General features: G+C 34.8%; 1 long non-coding RNA gene and 1 pseudogene across 3 annotated transcripts; both read right to left on the bottom strand.

The window, feature by feature from the left end:
* Window positions 1-2,252: 2,252 nt before the first annotated feature.
* LOC149534156 (uncharacterized) lies at window positions 2,253-3,609 on the bottom strand. The gene is made up of 2 exons (XR_016356849.1): window positions 2,958-3,609; window positions 2,253-2,809 (listed from the first exon to the last, which is right to left on the bottom strand). It is a non-coding gene; the product is annotated as an uncharacterized LOC149534156 (long non-coding RNA).
* A 6,009-nt stretch (window positions 3,610-9,618) lies between these two features.
* LOC149534155 (small ribosomal subunit protein uS14 pseudogene) lies at window positions 9,619-11,012 on the bottom strand (annotated as a pseudogene). 2 transcript variants are annotated; one of them, XR_016356848.1, is made up of 2 exons: window positions 10,870-11,012; window positions 9,619-10,033 (listed from the first exon to the last, which is right to left on the bottom strand). The product of XR_016356848.1 is annotated as a small ribosomal subunit protein uS14 pseudogene, transcript variant X2 (transcript). The 2 variants fall into 2 exon arrangements; XR_016356847.1 differs by having other exon boundaries at window positions 9,619-10,037; window positions 10,870-11,008.
* Between the last annotated feature and the right edge of the window lie 9,750 nt (window positions 11,013-20,762).

Raw genomic sequence — 20,762 nt, 5'->3', positions numbered from 1 at the left:
AAAATAATGTATTGCAACTCCATTGTCCCCTTCTACACACTATCTATGATGAAGTGGTAGTTGATCTCAATATCATGTGTTATGATACATTGGATTCTTGAGGCGTTTGATACAAATCTCATTATCATAGTAAATGATGGTTGGATCTAGCTCTTGATCAAAAAGTCCTACTAGAAGATTTCGAAGCAAGATAGCCTCAGATGCAACCATGCTAGCTTGGCCTCTACAGAACTCAATGCAATTGCCTTTGGTTTCTTGTTATATTAAGAAACTATAGCCTGGAGTGTAATTTCTTGTCAATTGTGTTGCCTACCCAATGTACATCAATAAGCCTATTGTGATTCACTCCATCTTATTCAATATACCTCATCCCATTTTCAATTGTATTCTAGAAATACCTCAAAACATGTTTTGTAACCACCTAGTATAGTCACTTAGGATCTACCATAAACTAACTAAGTTCAGTGCAAAAAAGCATATGTGGTCTCTCAATTGTTTACATAAGAGAGCTTATCAATTGTTTACACAAATTCAAGTCGAGTAACTCTAATATAGAAGCATGGATCTTTTTCTAGTTGGGCGCCAGTGGTGTTGTGGACATGGACTTACATTCCTTCATCTTGAACCACTTTAGGATATCTTATGTATACTTTCCTTATGCAAGAAAGATCTCTCTCTACCACAACTCTAATTCCAAAAGTAATGCATCAATCCCAAATCCTCCAAAATAAAGACCGATATCAAATTCTTTGTCATGCCTAGGATATATAACACATCCTCCACCAATAAAGGTTTGTTAGACTCCCTCTGAAACTTGACCTTGCTAACACCATATGTATGGTACTTGATATGATCTTCAGGCTCTATGTAGAAAACTGACTCCTCCAACTCGGTGAAACCTTCTATGATTGATATCATGTAGCGTGAAGCCCCATCATCAATATACCACACATAGTTGGCAGTTAAACTTGAGAGATAGGCAATAAATCATATTGCAAACTCATCCACATCTATTGTACAACCACAACTCACTTCATTCACTTGCCCTTGTTTTCTTATTCAATACTAACTTGAATAGTAATCTAGCTTATGACAACAATTTAAACACATTGTTCAAATCTTTCTTCCCATTCTTGGAAGAAGACCCTTTTGCTTCAAATCTCTTCCTAGACAAAATCATCCCAAAGTCTTGCCTAGTTGGGTAAGCGATATCAAGCAACAATACACTTGAACAACACTCCCATTATTTCCACTATGGAGAATATGCACTAGAAGAGGTGAAGGCCACTTCGGAGAATATGCTTATTCTGGCAGACTAGGCTGCTGACCTGATAAAGACTATATAAATGTTCGGGTGCTGGTCTTTTGTTGTCTTTTTGCTATTTTTTTCAGCTTTGTTTCTAGTTGGCCTCTTGTATCTATGTTTCTCTGTTCTTTGTTAGGAGGTATGTTTTATTTTTATCTGTGCTTTAAACTCTATTGCTAGCTTTAAGCCTTTCTCTTATGACTCCTTATTTTGTAAAAAAGTTTCGGGTCCTTTAAAACCTGTTTTTACTTAATCAAAACACTCCCATTATTTCCTCAAAACATTCAAGATTATATGCACCAACTCATCTTTAAAAAATTATCTCAGCAATGGCAGCCAATTCATCCTTGACCAAAGTCAACTTGGACAAGTATATTGTTACACATGCTTGGCCATCTTATTGTTGTGTAATTTGTCTTTGAACATCTCGTGACTCTAATAATCATTCTAATATAGCTTCATAAGCATATCCCACATCTCCTTGGTAGTGTCTTTCACCAACATATGAAGAATCAAGTAATCTCTTACCCCATCAAGGATTAAGCTCCTTGACCTCATACACATGTCACCTAGCATAGGCCTACAACCTGTTCTCCTTGAGAACTAATTTAATCTAAGTGTTTAACTACAAATAATTTGAGGAGCAACATTGGTGGTCATTGAAGAATTTTTCAGCTCTTGAAAATATTAAAATCTGAGATCTGGTTTTTTTCTTGAAATCTACCTCGTATTCAGAATTTATAGCTCCATAACCATGACATTTTTAATAACTCAATTATCAATTAATTGCTAAAAATAATCCCAAAATAGAAACTAGAATAATGTTTATCTATCTTATTTGTAACAACGAACACTCTAGATTAATTAATAACAATAAAAACTGGTAGGAAGGAGACATATGAAACCAATAACAAAATGACACAAATACACCCAGGAAACTCTAGTGTGACAAAACCTACAAGTACATATTTATCCAGCTCAAAAAAAAGATTTCGTACAGCAGATTACAATATTGTTACAAACATTATATAAATAAGTTGAGTCTCGTTATCCTCTTTCTTTGCCTAATTATTCGCTCTCACGGAATCTCCAATGCTAATAAAAATGTGTGCCTCAGCCTTAACTCATAGGCCAAATTTTTATAAATTCTAATCTAATATATCTGCTTGCATTCAACTCCCAAACAATAGTTCTATATTTAGACATCTTGCATGCATTTTGCTTGTCTACTATAAAGCAACCATGACTTCTACCTAAATCCAAGGATTTTAATTGCGATTAGAAACAGAAGTTTGAAATTCTTTGTCGATACTTTTAAACAAACTCAATACGGAAACGCCTCTTGAAATATAGAAACCAACAAGGCTCATTGAAGACTCGAGCACTTCCACAATTTGATGAATATTTGTCAATCAACATCAGAGCTGAAACAATCTCTGTCGCAGCTTAAGAACTTCCAGAATTTGATGAATATCTGTCGATCCAGAAACTGATTCAATAAGACTGAAGAAATTCGCTCAGTTCAAGACTCGAGTAGTTCCAAAATTTGATGAGTTTTGTTTTAAAAAAGCATATTAAAATAATAGCCAGAACCAAGACATTATTGTTGAAATGCTACATCTGACAACTCAAAGGCAAGGAACTTACATACCGCGTTGATGTTTCTATTGAATTGATGGATCTGATGTTTAAGGTTTACATAGAATTCTCACGAAACTTGCAATGACCAAGACTACATATTATTTCTCCCTGATAAAGAGGGCTCCACATAGCTGATCGTCATGTGTTCCAATGTAGCCCAACCTATTTCAATTCAAATCCACTTATAGCTCAGCAGACTTAAGTTCAAGCTCCGCGAGAATCACAAGCCTAATTAGCCTTATTCTAGGTCTGTAGAAATTGCAGTTGTAGTTGCACAGACCTTACCAGGAAAAAAACATAAACAAAATTTGCAGATAAAATAGAGTAATAACAAAGAGGTATAAATGAAAATAAAACTTAGATTCTATTGATTTAGTAAAAAGAATGTGTGAAATACAATATACAAGTACTGAATGAAAAACAAATCAATAACGACTAAAGAGAATTTTTTCTGCTCAAACTGATGATTTGCATGAAGAGAAATGTGATCCTCAAATTACAAAACATAAGCTTAACTTGCAAGTTGGAATTAACAAACAGCAAGCCCCCCGCCCCCCAAAATTCTAAGAAAGAATGACGGAAGACCCAGTGGGAATTAAAAAACCCCTTATAATAGATGTCAACAAAGCAAGAAAAGTATATTTTTACAGTGCCTTGCACCCCAAGAAGATGTGGGAGAAATTGAAAATTATGCTCGGTGAATTTCTTGATGAAGATGTAGGCTATCTGGTGAGAAGAGGGACAATGCTGCAAATCTATGATACCATCATGGATCAAATATCGAATTTAGTGCAAGTGGCTCTCAATGTTATTTTGTTCGCTGTCGTTGTACTGGATCTCTACAAACTGTTGGTGTACTCTGATTGTCACGCCAAATGAGAATTGGACTAGGAAAAGGGATACTGAGCCCAATTGAGAAGTTGTGCAGCCAAATAACTTGAATGGTGACATTGACTGCACCTCTATATTCAGCCTTCGAGATCATAAAGCAATGGAATATCAATGGGGCCAGATCCCAAATTGAGAACATACCCAAAAGTGGATTTGTGATCAATGCTATCACCAGCCCAATAAAAATCAGTATAGCCAATGATATTCAATGTACATCTACCTGAATAATGAATGTCATAGCGGATGGTTCCTTGAACATGGCAAAGTATACACTTGGCAGCTTTCCAATGCATCTCACAAGGCTCTTGCATGTATCTGGAAACAACACCACTCCATATTATAGATCTGGACAAGAGTGAGTGAGATAGAGAAGACTCCCCACAAGATGGTGGTAGAGTGCAATCAACCAATTGTGTATCCTTTCCATCCTCAAGGTTGACCCCTAATAGGAAAGTTGTGGTTGTTGGCTTACATGTAAAATTGAGCCAAGAGATCCCTTGCATAATTGGATTGAGAAATTTGGACACCAAATTCAATCTAGCTGATTACAAGACCAAGAGAAAAGTTGAGGAGGCCCTTTAGCATACAGAGCTCTACACATCTGCTCGAGGCCATTGAGCGACTTCTCAAATTTACATACCAATGACGAATTTTGAACCTGCCCTTGTGGCTGCTCCATGTAGATCTCCTTGAAGAAATGCATTTTTCACATCCATGTGATGAATCTCCCACCTTCTTGTTGCAATTGCAAGAGCCAATCAAATAGAGTCCACTTTTGCCATGGGAGCAAAAGTTTCATCTTATTGATTAAAACCTTTGGCTGCCAACCTTCCTTTGTATCTGCTCACTTGACCATCTACTGATCTCTTTGTTCCGTAGATCCACTTACACCTTACAAGCTTGCGATTGGAAGTGGGACCAAGTCCCAAGTTTGATTTGCAATGAGAGATTTGTACTATCATCCATAGCTACTTCCCAATGAGGATTTCCTACAGCTGTTGCATAAGTTTGAGGATTGTATTCTTAAAGCACATAAGCATGCATTGGCTTGATCGGATAGGTGGCTGAATATGCCAACCAAGCTCCTTGTTCTTTGTTCACTCCCAAGAGAGATCGAATCATCACTAGAAGCCCAATTTGAAATTGGTTGTGGAGTTGCAAATGAGTCTAAAATAGAATCAGAATGATTGCATGCATCATCTTTGAGGTGCTTTAGAGATGCATGTATTGGGAATTTAATCAAAATAAACACTCCTCTTAATGAAGAGCATATATGTGGAAAGGTCGAGCAATCTATAGCCCTTCTAGATATCCAACAAAGATGCATTATTTGCATCATCTCCCTTTGCTGGATGTCATTCTCCAGTTCTTGTTTAGAGGTTAGCTTTTAATTTTTGTTCATCTATAAACTCTATTTGAAGGGGTTCTGCTAACCTCGTATAACCTTATTCTCATTTCCTATTCTTTAGAGGAAATAGCACACCTTTCATAAAAATGGAATTAGGTATCAGTGATTCAAATTTGTGCTCGAACCCATCCATACAACGCTAAATTGTATTAAACATGGGATTGATGCAAATCTTCTTGACAAGCTCATTTATTGAAGCCTTTGTTTTCAGAATATTTACACAGCAAGCATCAGCAGAATAGAAAGGAATTTAGTCATTGTAACTTTTTGGATACTCAATTTTGAGATTCCATCCTCCAAAAGGCTTGCTGATCGTCTTCTGAAACATTGATGTAAATTATAAACATGATGATGTTTTGTGTTCGTGATTCTGATCTTGTCTGTCTGTAAATACTAAATCTCTTTTGTATGATCTGTTTGACAAAATGTAATGGTGATTGCTAGCTGCAGAAAGTAATTTGTTTGTGGATTTCTCTAAAAGGTTATATTTAGAAGGACCTTATCAAAGTGCAGTATCCAATCTTTACTATAAACAGAATTTTTTGTGTCTGCCACCACTTTTACTACCGAAAACAGATATAGAGCTTCAATGATGAATCATACGAACTCTTGAATACACTTAACAAGTTTCAACATAAGGATTGCTAGCTTCAAGAACAGATACATTGTAGAACGCCTAACAAAAAGTATTTAGAATGACCTTATCGAAACAGTCCTATTGGGTAGAAATTTTTGTGTATCCACAGCCTCTTTTACTGTTGAAAACAGATATAGAGCTTCAACGATGAATCATATAAACTCTTGAATACACTTTACAAGTTTCAACATAAGAATTGCTAGCTTCAAGAACAGATACATTGGTAGGACACCTAACAAAAAGCATTTAGATTCACCTTGTCAAGACACAATCCTATTTTTTAATTGGGCAGAATTTTTGTGTATCCACTTCTAAATCAGATTAGAGCTTACGCAATGCTTTGAAAATTTCAACTCAAAGATTGCTAGCTTCAACAACAGATACGATGTATTGTCCCTCTTCAATGTTTCTTAATATAACCTAATAACATGTGGTCCCTAGTTTCAAGATCCAATGTCCATCCAGAACTCTGTTTCAATTTGACAATAAATCATTTCTACACCGTCCACTTTGCACATTTATAGAATAAATGCACCCTACTGTAAAGAGTGCTAGGTGCTCAAAGGATCTATGTCATATAGATTGTAGTCATATGAGATCTATTGTTCTCTTATTTTTTAAATTTATGTGGATCTATTATTCTAAGGGTGTTAATTACTATACATCTTAATCTCCTATAATTTCATCTCTCAAACAATACAGATAATTTTGATTTACTGCAGGTCTTATCCTTGATTCCAGTCACATTGATACATAGTTACAGAGAAATACCGAAACTGGTGTTCTTTGACAAAATTAGGCAGAGAATCACAATCATTGTTGTAAAAGCATAATGTTTATAGATGTTAAGAATATATGAGCAGCACTAAAGATATCAAACCGTGATTGGATTGTACAATAAGACTTCCAATTTCAAAATATGGCCAACAGATGGCTCTCTAAATAGATAAAAATTTCGTGGAATAAGGTTTGAAGAAATTACATGCTAAATATGCAACCCTCTAAAAAGTTCTACATGTACTATTCGAGAGCATGCAGAAATCACTTGAAATAAAAAATATGCACAAAGTGTAAATCTAAAACGTTGGAGAAAATATCATTATTCTGTTAAATAACATGAAAAATAAGTTTTCAAGTACAAAATTGCAGTTAATTAAGATAAATAAATTATTTGGTCCAAGTATACTAAAAAAATAATTATTACATTAAAATCATATGTGCATTTCCAGTAATCTCCATTCCACATTTTGCATACCAAGAAAGTTATGACTTCAAATTTTCAAATAAAAAATAAGGCAAGATTAATTAAAAAAATTAAATGAAAAGAATTTTAATTCACAAAGGGAAGCGCACCAACACTGGTATGCTATGAGATAGAGAACAGCCTCTCGGTGGAAATCATGACAGAGGACAGCCCCTCTGTGGGGATTCATACCTTGACACTCTTCTCAAAATTTAAAAAAGAAACAGTAGTTAATCCCTTGCTGCCCTACTCAGAGAAATTGCATTCAAAAGGGAACTTTTGCACAGGTTATCAATATCCATGAATTCAAAGATCTTACCTGACGCTGGAGGCACTATGATGCTAACAAAGACCTAAGGTATTCATTCATTTGGTTGAAAGTTTCAAAATCTCAACGAATGGGAAATACACAAAAATACATTTGCAATTAAGAAATGCAGTGCATCAAAGCCCTTAAATAATTATTATATTATAGATGGTAATAGAAGAAACCCAGAAAGAGACAATTTCCTCTCTATTTACAAAGACAAAAACACCTCTGCCCACAGAAATTGTGAGCCTACATTTCACACTATCAGGTGTCAAATCAACTCATTAAATGACCTTTTCAGCGACAGTGTAAGACATGTCAAGATATAAAGATTGCAATAATGCTATGAAAACCCTAAAACCTACCCTCAACCACAGGACGATGTCTCATTCATTTGAGCTCCAGAATCCTGTTTGGTTCTGTTTCTGGTTATAGCTGTTCAAACTCAGGATAGTTCACATGACAAATTTAGTTGTACCAACTATAAATTAACATTTCATACAAACTGAATTATGCTGCTACATAGAGACTACTCCTCTACTACCAGTTACAACCAAGATCACATTTAATCAACCAACTGCACATCAGTTTTTAGAACATAATTTCCATATACACAAATTAATTACAACATTTTGCAACTGTAGAACACCTCTCAGTCATTGGACTTTGGCAGTCTCCATTATTAAGGGAATGATATCAAACAAAGATTGAAAATAGATCAAAATCTTATGACTGTAGAACAACTACGATATCAAACAAAGACTGATAATAGATCAAATCTTATGAATGTAGAACAACTCACTCATTGGACTTTGGAAATCACCACTTTTTTAAGGGAGCGAGGTCAAACAATGATTGGTAAAGATCAAAAACTTAAATGACTGTCAAAGACCTATCAATCACTGGACTTTGGCAATCACCACTATTAAAAAAGAAAGAATGTCAAACAAAGATTTAAGATAGATCAAAAATATTAGACAGATTGTAAAGAATGCTGATCTAAATTATATGGCCTGAGATTAAGCACGCCCTCAGAATGCCTTATAATGTGATCATTTGCATTAAGAAAAGTAGAAATGTGAAGTGTACCTATTACAAACACTCACAGAGATGGACTACAAAAGCATTCAGTTATGACCATATACCTGTTAATCATTTCGACTACTACAATTAAACAACAAATGTCCAAAATGGACCTCTATAAACAAGGGAGGTTTAAAAGCATAAACAGCTACGAAGGGCAAAGTAAGTTCAAATTGCACCACCATTGCTTTCAGGTTGCTAAAAGCAACAACATAAACCATAGGAAGTGCTTGGTTTGGGAAAAATAAACCACCTAAAAAACTAAAAATCAACTCATAATTTTCTGTTTTGCCATGATTTTGCTCAACCAAACTGATGTAGATAAAAAAATGTTAGACAGACCAGAACCCGCTCATCAAAATTATATAGGCTGAGATTAACCACACCTTCAGAATGTCATTTAAAGTGATCATATGCATTAAGAGATGTAGGAATGTAAAATGTTTCTAGTACAAACACTTACAGAGATGGACTACAAAAGCATTTAGTTATCACCATACCAGTTAATAGTTTTGCCTACTACAATCAAATCACAAATGTTCAAAATGACCCTCTATGAATAAGATAAAAAGAATATTTAAAAGCATAAACATCTACAAAGGACAAAATAAATTCAAATTGCATAACATTTGTTTCAGGTTGCTGATATTAACTCGTAACCGCTTGGACCACAAAAAATAACTCCCCTAAAAAACACCAAAAATTAACTAGTAATTATCTGTTTTCCATTATCAAACTTCCAGTAGCACTTACATTAGATATTTTTCACATTATTAAATCAGTACTGTTGAGCAATTTACATAGAAAAATGGTACAATTTTGTTCAAGAATACCAGCAGAATCAACCGGGCAATTTTAATACAAATGTTTATGCATGCTTCTTACCAACTATTACCAACTATATGATACAAGCTACTTGTGTACTAGTTTCCTAAACCAGCATCAATTTCTAAAATGGTTATTCAGCAGCATATCAATACTAGTTCACAAGGATATACTTGAAAATCACCATATTTCAACATTCATATAGCAACAAGACATAGTTTTAAATAATTAGATCATTATAAGTGTAAAACACATGGAACAATTCCAAAAAAGCTTCTTCCAAATTAGCACATATTCCTCATTACAAAAAACAGTTTTGAGTTGTGTTCAACACATGAATATCATTAGATCTAAAAACAAGAAATTTTAATTGAAAAGAGGACTTTCGGAAAACCCCAAACTCAATTGAGTCGTCTCCGTGTATGATGTCATGTTTACTACAAATATTAAGCAGCTAAAGTCTTTTCATGATATCTTAACGATATTTAACAAAGCCAATGTCTTTCGCATAACTGCGAAAGCACTGACGACAGCACATAAGACCATATTTGCGGATAATGGCGTGTGGATTTCCACACACACGACAGGCCCGTGAGCATGAACCATAAGTCTTGGGATGGGAATTCCATACTGCAGTGTGACCCATCTTCAACTCAACTTAATCGCCTAAGGTTCACCCTTGCGCAGATCTACCTATATTCAACACTTAAATCATCAGAACAGAACCATTCTACACAATGTGAATTAAAAAGCACGCCACATTTGTAAATTATATTTCACAAAAACCAAATAGGAAGTTTACAACCAGTATTCCAAATAATGCTTCTATAAGTACATCAATCTCTCGCCAAAGTTTAATTGTTAACCTCGTTGAATATTAAAAATAATAATTACTGACCTTTGTAACATGTAGATCGGAAAGGACATATGTAGGATGCCAAAGAAGAGAAGCCTATAGATCTAACTGAATTTACAATTAAAGAAAATAGGATTGTTTCCAGTCATAAAGGGCCAACAGATCATTTTGTCACCATTGGTGAGTGTAACTGGGATTGATATAGCAAGCTTATAAAAGTGCCTGAAGCGATAGCATAAACACTTCAGCCAAGAAGCTGTCTTGCAGAAGGGATAAAACAAATTTAAAAATAATAGCTTCAGAATGTAAATGAGAACGATGTCGTTAATGTCGCAACTTAACAAAAAGCACGCAAAGATCTAACTTTTCATAACAATCACCACATGCACAAGCTATGCAGACATATTGGCATCCTGAGGACCCCTAAGTCGAGAAAAAGCAAAGTTACAGAGTTTGGAATTCAGTAGATGTGTACAGATCTAAAACCCTAACAGCCAAAATAAGAAATAATTCCCACAGCAAAAGAAAGCTTAAAGGATTCTTTCAAAGGAATTATTATTTAAAATATTAACAAGTCTGTAGACGCCATATGACATAAGCCTACATTCTGTAAGATGCTTTTAAGCAGAAGATAACTCAGTATTTAGATAGGAAACGAAGAATTCTTACCTGAAACCCTGCAGCTTAGACGAGAGCTCAACTCCTTTCTTAATACGGGCCGCACAGACCCAGAACAAAGTGTTTTATAAATTTGAAGAATAGGGTTAGGGTTTCATAAGGTTGTTTGGGAGTCAATTCTAGGTTTAGGTTTGCGTAGGAACTCTTTTTATTATCGGTCGCTCTCCTCTTGTGCTCTATCTATTTTTCCCGACTTTCCTGAGAGTTTACTTTTTGTGTTAATTATTATTGTATTTATCATAATTATTACTGTTAGTGAATTGTTTTCTGTCGGACACAGTAAATGTTTTTTAATATTTTGAAGTGTAAGTAATTATTTTTAATTTTATATATTATACAAATTATTATTATTATATTTATTGTATTTACTTTCTAATATGTTATCATAATTTATAGATTCATTAGAATTATTTTTATCTACTACCATATGTCTAATAACATGCATATTTTATTTTATTTGTAATATTTTCTTATAAATAGTACATGGTAAATAAAATATATATTTATTTTTATATCTCAAAAAAAGTAACTTAAATTATGTTATATAATTTTTTACTTTACAATATTTTATAATAGTAAAATATAATATAATACATATATGAAAACAAATTATTTTATTATGCATCTATTTTTTATCTTTTATTTATTAATTATTATAGTATTTAATTTCTATAATTACAAATTTAGAAGGTTACACTTTGAATTATAACACATTCTCTTTCAACAATTCAGTGATAACTCATTGATTTGACTATTTATTTGGAAAATTATTAATTAGTTTTAGTTTTTTTTTTTTTTTTTTTTTTAATTATAATTCTCATCTTATTATTTTATATTGATTTTTCATAATAGATTTTTTTGACTAAGATATTTTTAAGTCAATAGTTAAGTATAGATGTTTTGACTAAGATATTTTTAAGTCGATAGTTAACCCAATAGGCTTATACGATTTGACAATTTATTGTTGGGCCTCAAATATAATTTTTTATTATGAAACAACTCTAGATTTTTCCTTCTTTCTTTCACCGTTTGCTTGATTTGTTTCCATCCTCATCCCTATTGATCTTGGAAAAAATAGATTTTTTGAGAATTTTCTATGATTTTTTTAAGGATCTTTTATGATTGTCTTTTCTTTATTAGCATGCTTGTTCATTGTTTTTTGGCAATAGTAGAAGACTTGGAGTGATGAAGAACAAGCAACAGAGGGCACATGTTACCATGCAACAATGACGGTAATGGTTTTCAATTTAGTTTCTAGATTTTTCATAGTTAAGATATAACAAATTTGACATTGAAATGAATTAAAAACATGCAAGAATGGAATCCATTATCTTACCTTGCCACCCTTGTATTTGACAAAAGTGAAAAATATTATTTCAAGAATTGTCCCATTGATAGTGCTACATATTCCGTATGTGATAATGGGCAATGTCTCTCTGAGGTACACCAAATAAATCCAACCAAAATATTTATTATGAGAAATTTTGGCAATCAACTAGTAAAATTTGTTTGATCATTAATAATTTATTGAGTTTTGACAAATCCAATAAAATGAAGAACTCTGTTTTTTGAGTTTCTCCATTCTTGAATTTTGAATATGACATCAATATTTAGATTTTGTGTTTTTGTGCAAGACTATTGAGTAGTGCAAATATTTGTGTTCGGGCTCAAAGAGTGTAGGAAGAGTTCAGTGATAAAAATGACAACTAGTGGATGTGAAGGATGGAGATTTTTAATAAACCTAGAAATTTATTTAGATAGAATATTAGTTTCTCTATTATACTTATATACATAGTCCATCTTTCTTATTGGGAGAGCTCATATTCATTCTTTTTGAGTTAGTGAAGTCAATTATTTATTTAAAAAATTAAGATTTTGTTGGATATAGATTGAAATTAAAATATTAGTTTAAGTTTGAATAGTATTTTTGGTGTGTTTATACAAATAAAATATGATAAATTTTTTTTAATAAAATTCTTTATATTCATACTTGGTAGCTTTTAACCTGAGGTTTTGCCTCGGAATGTGGAGAATGTGGAGAAGCGTTGGTTGCCGACTGGGCTAGGCTTTTTCCCCTAGCCTGTTCTTGGTGTTTGATTTTTACTATTTTTCTGTTCTATTTGGATTGCTAGCTATTGGACATAATTTGCGTCAGTGTTTTTGGAAATCTTCTGCAATCAATTTTGGATTGGGATTTTATTGTTTGCATGGCAAGGCCTGGGATTTCTTCTCCGTTGGTGAGAACAGATGGTTCTTCTCCAACTATGCATGCAATGCGATCTGAATCATTTTATTCAGGGGAGAGCTACAAGCTAAAAAAAGTTAATGGTTGTTTTTCGCGTAGCCATGATCGCCCTGTTCTAGTTATTCCTCCAACGGCTGTAATGGAGGACATTGATTATTGGACCAAGCATGCTTTGATATGCAAATTTCTTGGAATCCAAATTTCCCTATCCGCTCTTGAGGCATGGATCCGCCGCTCATGGCAGGTGGAAGGCGATATGGAGATTATGTTGGTGGGGAATAGTTTTTTTTTGTTGTATTCTCTTGCATGTCTGATCGAGATCGTGTTTTCGAAGGAGGCCCTTATTTCTACAACCATGTGGGGTTATTTGTCAAACCTTGGCATTCAGGCTTTAATGTTGTTGAGGATCTCCCTTCAACAGTGCCAGTTTGGGTTCGCTTGCCTCGTCTTCCCTTGGAATTTTGGCGTGAAGACATCCTTCGACAAATTGTTGCTTTGTTGGGGAAGCTGACTGCGATCGCACATCAATCCCTCGATAAAAAGGTTATTTCTTATGCTAGAATTTGTGTTGAAATTAATTTGAATAACCCATTACCAGATTCTTTGGAAATTTGTATGGGGGATTTTTCTTGGGTGCAGCAGTTAGATTATGAATCTCTCCCTTTCCGTTGCCGGATTTGTCATGAGTATGGTCATTTACTGCGTCAGTGCCCCTGTAACTCAAGTTTCAAAGGAGTGGATGGTTCTACAGCTGGCAATACTAGTGGTTTGGTAGATACTACACGGAAAGGACAATCTCAAATGGCTAATACTACCAAGGGGATGAATCCGCAAGATGCTATAGGTAAGGGTAAGGCTCAAATGTAGGATAAGGATGGATTTACCCCTATTCGCCCTCGTGCTAAGGGTCGTGGTCAAAAGAGGCCTTTGAAAGAAAGATTATCTGATTCAGGTTTTAACCGCTTTGAGGTGCTAGATAGTATGGTTCTAGAGGAGGGTATTCCTCCTCCTATCTCTTTTGATCCAGTTTGCCCAGATGAGAGATCCGTTCCTAATGATGCTTGTGGGGCATCCCAAGTTGTAGTATATCAGAACTGTGAGGTCCCTGTAGCTCCTGTGACAGAGGCTCTAGTGACTCCTGCAGTGTTGGAGGATAATGATGTTGTTTTAGCTGACTTGGTTAAGGATGTGCTACCATCAGGTAAGGGCAAGGGTTCTCCTCTCCCCTTGGGGTTGATGTCTCCACCCTTTAAGCGGGCTTCTTCTACTCCTCCTCTAAAGAGTGGGCGCAAAACAGACCAAGAGAAGATTAAACTCACAGGAGATATATTGATTGAGTCTGGTTCAGTGAAACCTTTGGATTCTCATTTTCCCAATTCTACCCAATGATGATTATTCTCTCATGGAATGTAAGGGGGTTGAATAGCATCCCTAGACAAAAGGCTATTCATAACTTGGTGGTTGATCATAGCTCTGATGTTTTTTGTATCCAAGAGACTAAGCTCTCTGTGGAGTCTATGGTCCAACATGCCTCTAGTATTTGGTCTCATGGCCAATGCCAGCGTGTTGGGGCAACAGGCAATGCGGGTGGTTTAGCTATATTTTGGGATCCTCAAAAATTTTTTCCTCTTGGCTGGATGTCTTCTCGCTCAGCTCTCTCTATGGTAGCTTCTGCTCTAGACTTAGGAGAGGTAATCATGGTTAATAATGTGTATGCACCTGTTGATCTTGTGGGAAAGGAGGAACTTTGGGAACATATTCAATATGTTAGAAATTGTCATCCTTATCATCCTTGGGTGTTAGCAGGGGACTTCAATTCAGTTTTAAGTCTGGAGGAGAAGCATGGTGGTTTGGCTAGATTAGGGCCTTCTTCTGCTCTTCTTTGGCAACATATATCTCTTTTGCATCTCTCTGATGTTAAGCCTTCTAATGGTCTCTATACCTGGAATAATCGCAGGACTGGTGTTGCTGCTATCTCAGAACGTCTGGATAGATTTCTTGTTTCTTGCTTCTGGGTTAGTGGCACCCTTACTATCTCTTCAGAAATCCTTGATTGGAGGGGTTCAGATCATTGGCCAATCAAATTTTCCGCTATAGGGGCTTATGTTCTAAAGCATCCTCCTTTCAAGTTCCAGTTGATGTGGCTTCGAGACTCCTCTCTTCATGATTGTGTTTTCTGTTGGTGGAAAGATGGTGCTCCTGCATATGGTACTGCAATGTTCTCATTTTCTAAAAGGCTTCAATATGTTAAAAGGCAGCTCAAGATATGGAATAGGGAATGCTTTGGGAACCTTCACTTTATGAAGAGGCTTGCTCAAGAAGATCTTGATGTCATCACAAGGGAGATTAGAGATCGAGGTTTCTCAGAGGATCTTGGCAAGGCTGAATCCCTTGCTTCTAGAGCTCTAGAAGAATGGGAACTTCGAGAGGAAATTTTTTGGAAGCAAAAGGCTAGAGTTGATTGGCTCCAGGAAGGGGATCGTAACACTGCCTTTTTCCATAAAACAGTGCAATCTCGTCGGAATCAGAGCACTATCTCTTCTTTGGTTAATTCTCAAGGTATCCAACTGAATTCCTTGCTAGCTTTGTTCCAAGAGGCTATTTGGTACTTCTCTACCCTCTTCTCTGAGGACTCTCCTCCTGCTGATAATGAAGAAAATCTTGTTTTGTCCTGTATTCCTTCCCTTATCACTCAGGAAATGAATGATTATCTCATGCGTCCTACTTCTTTGTAAGAGCTGGAGGAGGTGGTCTTTGGCATGCCTAAGGGGAAGGCTCCTGGTCCTGATGGCTTTCCAGTTGAATTCTTTCAAGAATTTTGGGACATCATTAATCATGATTTGTTGGAGGTGGTTAAAGAATCCTATGCTAGCAAGCAGATGCTTCGACCTTTGAACACTACATTCTTGACTCTTATTCCTAAGAGAGAGGGTGCTAATCTATTGGAGTTTTTTAGACCAATTGCCTTATGTAATGTGGTTTACAAAGTTATTACTAAGTTGATTGCTGAGAGATTGAAAAAGTGGCTTCCCATTATTATCTCAGAAGAACAAGGTGGTTTTGTTGCTGGCAGACAAATTTTGGATGGGGTAGTTATTGCTACTGAGGCTATTCACTCTATGGCTACTTCAAGGGAGAGAGCCATGTTTGTTAAGCTGGATATGGCTAAGGCCTACGATAGAGTTAAATGGAGCTTCCTAAGGAGTATTCTTCTTTCTTTTGGATTTAGCTCTGACTAGGTGAGTTGGATTATGAGTTGTGTTACTTCTACCTCTTTTTCTGTTCTTATTAATGGTCAACCTTCTCAACTATTTGGTGCTTCTAGAGGCCTCCGCCAGGGTGACCCTCTCTCCCCATATCTATTCATCATCATGGCTGAAGGCTTGGGCAGATTCATTAAGCATCAGGTGTCCCAGAATTCTATTCAAGGCTGGCGGTGGGGTAATGGCTTACCTTCTCTTTCCCATCTTCAATTTGTTGATGATTATGCTCTTGTTGGTCTTGCTAGGATCAAGGAAGCTGAAGCCTTTCGACATGCTTTGGACGTTTATTTGGCAGCTTCAGGCCAGAAAGTTAATGAGCACAAACCTTCCATTTACTTTTTTAACACTCCTAATTCTATTCAGCACATGATTGTTGGTATCCTACGGTTTCAAATAGGATCACTTCCTTTGACTTATCTTGGCATCCCTATTGCTGTTTCTAGGCAGCCACGTCTCTTCTGACAAAATTTGATTACCAAGCTTCAGGATAAGGTAAATCATTGGACTCATAGATAGCTTTCTACTACTACCCGGGTTACTCTTCTTCAAGCTGTTATCCAAGCTCTTCCTACTTATCGAAGCATGGTTCATGTTGCACCTATTTACTTTCTCAAGGAGTTTGATGCTCTTTCTCGACAATTCCTTTGGAGTGGTAATTTGCGTAGTACTAAATGGAGCTTGGTTAATCGGGCAACTGTTTGTAGGCCTAAAAAGGAAGGTGGTCTTGGTCTTCAATCTGCTCTATTGAGTAGTCAAGCTTTGGCTGCTAAACTTTATTGGCGATGGTGCTCTGGACAACATCAACTTTGGGCTCGTATTATCACTCATAAATATTTTCATGGTGTTGATCCTTGCTCTGTTTCTGCACTTCCTCTTGAAGGTCGTGGCTCAATGGTTTGGCATACTTTGAAGATAGGTGCGATGTTGGTAAAGAGGGGTCTGTTTTGGATATGTAAAGGAGGTTCTCAGGATTTGTTTTGGTCTGATGCTTGGGATGGATTCCCTTCCATTTTATCCATATACCCTCATCTTCAGCCTCTTTGTGACTCTTTTCTTGCCGCTGGATGGGATAAAGTGGCTCATTACAAGACTCCTTATCAATTGGGACCTGTTGTTGGTTACAGATGGAAGCATTCTTCTGATTGGACTCCTAGAGGTACAGACATGGATCGTCAGGAGCTTTCTCAAATTTTGGCCTCTAGAGAGTGTTCTTCTTTGCTTGGTCTAGATGTTTTGGCTTGGGGCGGTACCTTGTCTGGTAAATATCATGTCTCTGTTGGGTATCAGGAGATAACTAGACAATTATTTGGGGATGTTGAGGTCCCTTGGTGGAAGCAAGTTTGGAATAAAGTTTCTTGGTCCAAGTGCAATTTTTTCATGTGGCTAGTGGCTCACAACCGTTGTCTTACCTGGGATAATCTTTGTAAACGTGGATTTTAGGGCCCCTCTTATTGTGTTTTGTGTGGTAATGGAGAGGAGTCTGTCTCCCATCTGTTCTTCCATTGATCCTATTCTACTTAGATATGGCACCTTTGGTGGCGCGCTTGGGGTTGCTCTTGTCGGCATGCTTCCTCTTTGCCTGAGTTCTGGGCCCGCTTGGGTACTGCTCCCTCCAAGTCTTCTTTTATCCATGCTGCTTGGATTGTTGGCCCATCTTTCATGCTTTGGCATATCTGGTTGGAGAGGAATCGTCGCATATTCCAAGATGTTCAGCTTGGTGTTTTGCATCTTTGGTGGAAAATATCACATTCTCTTCAGGAAACTATTCTTGTGAAGTGTGAGCTTGATGGGGGTATGGATCCGGTTGATCTTGCGATCTGTAATCGCCTCAATTTTCATCTGCAGGATGGGGCTGCAGCTCATAGGTTTCCTTCTATGTCCAGGCAGCTTCACCATCAGAGGAAGGGTCGGGTTAACCGGGATGGGCACTAAACTCCTCCTCCCTATGGAGTTCTAAAAATTAACACTGATGGTTCTTCCCGTGGGAATCCTGGTCCGGCTGGTATTGGCGGAGTGGCTCGTTGTAGTTCTGGGGATGTTAAATTTTTCTTCTCAGTTCATAAGGGTGATTATACTAACAATCTCATGGAAGCTCAGGCTATTTTATATGCTGTGGAATAGTGTTGCTTGCGAGGATGGAGTAAGATTATCTGTGAGTTTGATTCCCAGGTGGTGGTGAATATGCTTTCTTCGCAAGAGCTTGAGGATGTTAGTTGGCAGCTGGCCACTGTTGTTAAGCAGATTCTTTTCTTCTCTTCCTCTTTTCAGTTCATTAGGTTCACGTATATTCCTCGTGAATGGAATAGAACTGATGATTGTTTAGCCAAATGGGCATCTAGTCATGATCCGGGTTGGAATATTAGGGATAGGAGGCAACTGTCCTTTGAGATGGTGCAAGAATTTGATGATCGTGTTGCTCAGGATCGAGCTCCTTGTTGAGCTCTCCTTGTTGTATTCCTTTCTATCTTAATAAATTTTTACCCCTCTTTTTGCCAAAAAAAATCTTTATTGAAAGTATTTTATTATAATAATGTTTAAACATAAATCGATAATTTCTTAAATTTGATTTTTAAAATTTTTTTAAATTGGTAAACAGTTGAAGCCTAGATTAATTATTGTTATTTATTGTAATTAATTATTTTTATGTGTTAAGCAAATTCAAACCCAAGACCTCCCACATGAGAGGCTCACAAGTTACTATTGTGTTGTAGGCTCTTGCCTAATATTAAATTTGATTTTAAAAATAATCAATTTTTTTATATTTATAAATTTGATAATATTATAACATTTATAAATTTTGTAATTCAAATATCAAAAGGAAAAAGAAAACACACCTTTAAATCTATTTAAATTAGTGAATGAACAAACATATCAATTTTTTAAGCCATCAAATTTGTTATTCTTGTTAAATTTGTGAGAAACATTTTTTTTTTCACAAATGTATTAAAATTAGTATGAAATTACTATTATAAAAAATAAATGTAATAAATTAGTGAATGAACAAACATATCAATTTTTTAAGCCATCAAATTTGTTATTCTTGTTAAATTTGTGAGAAACATTTTTTTTTTCACAAATGTATTAAAATTAGTATGAAATTACTATTATAAAAAATAAATGTAATAGGCAAAAGCGTACAACACAATGGTAACTTGTGAGTCCCTCATGTCAGAGGTCTTTAGGTTCGAATCTACCATCACTTAATATGTAATAATAACTAGTATAGATATCTTAAATAAATCTATCTAAAGAAATGTTGATAGATATCCACTAAAAAATAATTATAATTTATTTTACTACATCTAAAATTATTTATATTTCTTTTATCTCTATTTATTTAGATTTTTACTAACTTAAGCTTTTAACTTTAATTTCTAAAAAAATGGATGATTTATATCTTCAAATATTATAATTAAAAAAATTCTCTTGTGTGGTATTTATTAGATTAATTTTAAGAATATATTCTATTTATAATAAGATTTAAACTTTTGACATGTAGATGGTTGTCAAATTTAACCTAGAAGAATAAAAGTTAACATTAACGTGCTCACACCATCCCACTCCACCCATTTTGCCATTGTAGAATGCCTATCGGCATTAATTAATTTCAATAAAAAATAATAATAAATCCATGGTCATTTACCAATAAAAAAAAGTAATAAAAAATAATTAGCAGTTCCAAGTTTTTGTGTTTGCAACAATCAGCTGATAGATTTTTACTAATATTTTTTAAACTATAATTTAATGTAAATAAATCAAAGTAAAAATAATTTTTAATTTAAATTTATTTTATTTTATTTTTTCAATAAATCAAATAAATATTATTTATTTATTTAATTTATCATATACTAATAAATTATCATCTAAAAACATAACATAAAGTGAATAGTAAAAATTAAACTAAAATAATTATAAAAACTAAAAACTAAACTAAAATTTAGTGTGTCGACTTAAATATAATTAAGTTTCTAAACAAATAAGAAAAAAGAAAGAGTTAAAATTAGAGATAAATTATAAATTATAAGTTAAATAAAATCTCATCTCAATATATTAAATTATAAATAATTTTTAATTATAATAAAATAATTTTATTTTTTAAAAATAAACAACCAATAATAACTAATTAAGTTAAATAAATAAATTTAAAAATAATAGTTAACAATAGAGATAATAGTTAATCAAGTTAAATAAATAAGAAAGAAACAATAGCTAACAGTGTAGATGATAGCTAATTGAATTAAATAAATAGATAAAACAAGAGTTAAAAGTGGAATGAAATGAAAATCGGTCGGAAAACTATTAACGGCAAGGGCTAATAATTTACTAGTTAAAGGTTGACAATTTTCCAGACAAAAAAGTAATTTTATGGGAACAAA

Source organism: Cupressus sempervirens, chromosome 10, assembly GCF_028749045.1.
Source record: "Cupressus sempervirens isolate cs-2001-9-10 chromosome 10, ASM2874904v1, whole genome shotgun sequence".
Lineage (NCBI taxonomy): Eukaryota > Viridiplantae > Streptophyta > Pinopsida > Cupressales > Cupressaceae > Cupressus > Cupressus sempervirens.
The sequence above is the reverse complement of the archived record's forward strand: the minus strand, read 5'-3'. Positions and strand labels throughout refer to the sequence as shown.